This window comes from Triticum aestivum, chromosome 3B, assembly GCF_018294505.1.
Source record: "Triticum aestivum cultivar Chinese Spring chromosome 3B, IWGSC CS RefSeq v2.1, whole genome shotgun sequence".
Taxonomy (NCBI): Eukaryota; Viridiplantae; Streptophyta; class Magnoliopsida; order Poales; family Poaceae; genus Triticum; species Triticum aestivum.
In genome coordinates, this window is record NC_057801.1 from 29,433,346 (window position 1) to 29,439,345 (window position 6,000).

Here is a 6,000-nt window from a genome sequence, read left to right on the forward strand (position 1 = left end):
ATAGAGGCGCGCATGTGGAAAAAACGAGAGTTACGATCCCCCTCAGCTAGCCAATGGACACGAGACCTCTGTCTCCACATCAACTCTTCACGCAAATAGAGCTCGACTAGACGGTCGTTAATTTTGATCTCCGCATGAGAAGGTCCGGCCCTTGTTATGTCACTCCGAAGGCGATCTAGCTCTTTCTTGAGGCTTTGTATCTCTCCTCTCACACTACCGAAAGTTGATCTTGACCATACGCCAAGGTTACTTGCTAGGGCCTCGAGATTCGCGCGAACTTCACCCACCGTTTGATTATGACCGTTGGGCTCCCAAGCTGCATCCACCGTGGGTTTCAATTCAGGGTGAGTGTCCCACATCACCTCGTACCTGAACTGCTTCGTCTTCGGTCCTCCGCTTGGTTGGGTTAGCTGCAGTAATATGGCAGAATGATCAGATGTCGCTGATATGACATGTTGGACAGCCGCCTGTGGGTACAGACCACACCAGTCCACCGATCCCAAAGCTCTATCTAGCCTGACTCGCGTATACGATCCGCCTGTAACTTTTTTCTCATAAGTCCACTTGATGCCCTTGTAGCCAAGGTCGAGTAGACCGCAAACATCTACCGCATCTTTGAAGCCCTGAATCTGTGACTGACTTCTCGACCCAATACCATCATGTTCATCATGCTTCAGAACTTCATTGAAGTCCCCGATACACACCCACGACATATCTTGGAGAGCTGACAAATTTTTCATCGTATTCCATGTGTGATAGCGAAGATGGGTCTGGGCTTCTCCATAGAAACAGGAGAGCCTCCACGGTTGATCTCCTAGACCTGTCACCTTTCCATCTATGTGGTACTTGGAGTAACCCAAAATATCGATGTTTATTTCATTATTCCAAAACATAGCTAAGCCTCCACTCCTACCGGAGGCATCAACAGCAAAAGAACAATCATAACCTAAAGAACTTTTTAAGTTTTCAGCTCTCTCCCCACTTATTTGGGTTTCAACTATACAAAGCACTTTAGGGGCAAACTTCTTCGCGAGTTCGCGAAGTTCTTGAACTGTCGGGGCGTTGCCAATCCCCCGGCAGTTCCAGCAAAGAAGATTCATTGAAAGGGTTCAGGTGACACGTTTCAGGGCCTAATTTCGGTCATGGAAGCGTTCGTATGGGCTCATACATATACGGAGGACACAACACCATGGGGCTAAAATGCACGTTTCAGCCCAGCATCTCAATGCGGACTATAGGGGAAAAGCTGAACGTCACCAGAAATCTATCTATAAATTGGGGATTTGTGCCCTTTTTTGTTGTTTCATTTTTACCATTTTTTCATTCGTGAATATTTTTCGTATTTATGAACATTTTTTGCAGTTTGGGGACACACTTTAAATTCATGAGTATTTTCTTACATTTATGAACATATTTAAATTCATAAATATTTTTTCATATTTGCAAACAAATCTTAAGTTCACATACATTTTTTATACATTGACATATTTAATTTATTTTGAACATTTTCTAAAAAATATAAATGTAAAAGCATGGATAATTTTTATAATTCTTGAATAATTTTTAAATTTATGAGCATTATTTCCCACCTACGATGCATGGAGACCCCGACGCGCATCGTCCACAAAACATGAAACTTCATGTGGTGGAACAGGCGCACGTCAACAGTGCACGCCGTACTGTGTTAAAAAGAAAAACAGTGCACGCCTAGTTCCGCTGTGTACTCACCCACCAAAAGCCACACGTACCTTGGCGCCAACGCATCGTGTCAAAGGTGTTGGAAATCGAACCATGGAAGGAGGCGCAACCTACTGTAATTGATCGATGGGACTAGACAAGCACACGAGGCCGGCTTGTGCCTTTTCTTCCACCTTTTCAACCTATTGCAAAGGTGGCCGGGCTGAATTGCTGTGGCTGATACTATAACCACTTCACTGTGCGCTGCTACTACTGCTGCCATCTCCGTGGATCACGGGCCGCTTTTCAGTTATGGCGCTGCAGTGCGTCGCCGGCCACGTACCCAACCCACCCCCTCACCGCCGGCCCCGCTCGCGCTGCACTGGACGAGCGTGTCGCATGGAACTACACGAGGAGGCCCTGCATCCGGCCGCTCTCGGCGCGCTCTCTCTGGGCCACACGGGCGGTGGTGTACTGGCGCGCGATGTGCGTGGCGTACATGTAGGGGGGCATCGTGCATGCGTGGAGTATGGACGTACGTGCCGCGCTGCGCATCAATCTACCTTTGGGGTTACCGTTGATCAACGAGCTGACACGATGGATTCAGTCATGAGACAGAGCAAGGAAGTAAAAAATTTGTGAAAGGCCATGAGACAGAGTAGAGGACAAAGCCGTTGCATGCATGCATGATGAGCTGCATGTCCAACTGGCGCAGCCTTCCGAGAGGCTTCTGAGAGCACGGCTATGCATGCAAGCAGAGAAAAGCTTGCGGTTGAAGTTGCAGTCCATCCTGGATTGGCAGCGACGATCAGCGAGTGGCGCTGTGGTCTGGTGGTCACTGCTACCGTGCTACGTACTACGTCTCCTCCTCCTGCGCGGCCGGCCGTGCTCAGCCATGCTACGCTGCCCGCCTGTGCGGCCGTGCCGGTGCCCGTGCCCCAGCGTCTCCGGCCGGGACCGCCATCGAACGTCCCCTACCTGCATCGGGCGGAGCGGCCTCGCTCCTCCATGCGAGTAGATTTACCGCCTCACTGTTTTGATAAAGGTCGTGCTAGCTCTCACTCAAGTGACATACTCCATTCGTTCCATAATATAGTGCATATAAATTTAAAAAAAATCAAACTTTAAAAACTTTGATCAAATTTTGGGGAAACTTTTTTTTGAAGAGGAGGAAGGCCTTCGGCTTCTGCATTTCGGCAATGCATGCAACCACTTTATTAATTATTCATAAAGACCTTACAAATTACTACATCAGTAAGTCTGAAACCATCATCTTGGCAACATCTGTCGCTACTTCTATGCACTTTATGAAGGGGTGCCGATAGTACTAGCACATCACTTGGATGCTAGCATGCAAGCAGTAGCAGGCCGTTGCTGCTCTTTTCCTTTTCTACCGGCCCACGCAAATAAGACTAGCTACACATAACGAGCAGCAGGGCCGCCTAGGAGAGTACGACGCCACGTACGGCTAACAGCCACCGCCACCAGACCGTGCCGTCGCGCCCCACGCCTGCGTCGGGCCGCCACTAGAAGAAAGCGTCCCGCGCCGCCATCCTCGGGCAGAGGAGAAAAAGGCCCTACCGCCGCCTAGGCCGAGCGGGCTTTGCCCAGCGACCTTCACCGGCGGCGGCGAGGAGGGGCGGAGGAGGAAGGAGGGGCGAGGGGCGGCATATCTGGGCTTCCCACGACCGCCTCGCGAGGATGGCGCGAGGAGAGGAGGAAGGAGGTCCGGTGGAGATCTGGGGCCCTTAGAGAAACTATATATATATATATATATATATATATATATATATATATATATATATATATATATATATATATATATATATATATATATATATATATATATATCTACAACATCAAATATATACAATATGAAAGTATGTCTTGTGATGTATCTAGTGAAATGTATTTGGTATTATAGATGTAAATGTTTTTCTCTATAAATTGCCTGAAACCTTCCTCTGCTTACAAATGTGTAAGGCATTAAATTGAACTGCCAAGACGACTTGCATTTGTTTACCGAGGGAGTATTCTGTAAGAAAATGTGGTACACATCCGTTACCTTTTGGGGAAAATGAACATTGTTTGTTGTTCGAATGGAAAGGATTGCATTGAGCAGAATCCCGCTGTCAAAAGGAACATATGAACCCAACTCCCCCACGCAAAAGAAGAAGAACGTCCGGGGCTCCCAACGTACTCCTTCGTGCAGAGTCGCATGCATGATGAGGCAAATAGAGAAAGAAATTCACGCAGATGCATAGGTTGTTGACGTGCACGCACGGCCACCCGTCCGTCTCTGTACTGTAGACTGCCCTACGCACTCGCGCGCCGGACCGGGGTAGCAACTTTCGTTGGGCCGGCGGGCAGGGCGTGAGGTCCACGGCTCCTATTCCCGACCCACATCCCTGCTGCCTCGTCTACCTGCCAAAAGCCACGCATCGCTCGCAGCCTTCACTGCGGCGCCGGGGGACCCCGACGACGAGATTGGGCGGAGATCGATCCATCTGCAGGACCTCATGTGCATTGTGCAGGAACAGGCGCACTTCAACAGCGCCTGCCAACTTCCCCTGTTGGATCGGACGCCAACGCATTCCTGTCAATGTGTTGGAAACGGAACCACGGACGGACGACTGATTGACGCACAGTATGACCACGCGCCGCTGCGCTGCGCTGCGCATCTACCTTTACCTTTGGAGCGAGTTACCGTTGGTCCACCGGAGGCTCCGCTCGACCCACCACACCGGAGCACAATCAACATGGGGCTGCAAAAACTGTCAAAATGAAACGCCTGGGGATGGAAATGTCGCCCATCCAATCACTAAAAACAAACGGGAGAAGCGAGTGTAGCAGATGATTGCAATGATAATTCTGCTCCGGTTGCCCCATGCATGTTAGATTTCGCAATGATCATTCCTCCGGTTAGATCTTTTACAGAGGCGAGGTGGATTGGGAGGATCTTGCGAGTGAATGATTGCTGACGCTAGCTCCGTACTCATTGAGTAGTAGTACAGAGTAGGTAACGAACAAGGAACTAATTAATGCGTCAATTGCCAGCCGTGTCAACTGCATCTGCCGAAGTGCAGAGGGCCTGCTCACAGCGGTCACCGGCCGGTCAGGGGTCCACGCTTATCATGGCGCCGCAAAGCTGGAATACCAGATTTTTCATGCTTCTTTTGTGCTCCTCTGGTGAAATGAAAGGAACATTACTTTGCTCTAGAGTCATGTGTTACGTCTAGTTTTCACCGTTGGATCCGCAGAGGCGTGCCCATTCAAGGGCCGAGGTGATGCGAAGCATGTGCTGCTGAGTAGGGGCGATACGGTCAGTGTATTCCTCGTACAGTATGCGTTTGCGAAAGCACCAACCATAAGCTCCAGCGGAACAAGTCGATCTTGGCAACAACTTTTCCATTCTTGCCCACCCACTTTGAAGTTGTTATTTCTGTAGATGCGTTTTTTAAGTTGTTTATTGGTGCGTGTTATCATCCAATGATGAGCGAGCAGACACGGTAGATTCAGCCAAAGACACAACAAAACCGTTTCCGTTCACCATGAGCTGCATGCACCGCACCGCACCTTACCGAACGGCAGTCGGGTCGCGCACCCTGGCCTGACCGGCTGACCCTGAGGAGCAGGGGGCGGGGCCACCGTCGGCATCGCCTATCTGCATCGGTTGAGGTACCGCCACCCACGCTCTGGGCACGCCCCTATGCATGGCCCCATCGCCTATCTGCTTCGGTCTTCAGTGTTTTTCTTTTCGCAAGTCAGTCTTTAGTTCTGGCTACACTACTCAGCAATTTCGGAAGCAGATATAAAACCCTATGCTCCTCCACCGAAATCCTACTCCCTCTGTTTCACAATATAGCGCATATAAATTGATTGAAAAGTCAAACTTTACAAACTTTTATCAGTTTATAGAGAAAAACATGTATATTTAGAATCCCAACTACATATAATTAGATATACCACAAAAACTAGTTTCATATTGTATATATTTGATGCTTTGGATATAAATAGTTTTCCTTATAAACTTGATCAAAATTTGTAAATTTGATTTTTTAGAAAATCTATATGCACTACATTATGAAACGGAGCAAGTAGTATCCAGCCACGATCCAATGACTTGGGGACTGATGGAGCATGGAAACATGGAAGCTCCCCTATAACCAAATATTCTCCCTTAATTACACCTCGTGGGATACGTATACATCAGATCGGTATTGTCTAGTGTATTGTCTTTGTTTATGAATTTCTGTTTTCGGTATTTCGTGTACCATGGAATAATAAATAAACAGTATATTATTTATTTCAATAAACATAAAA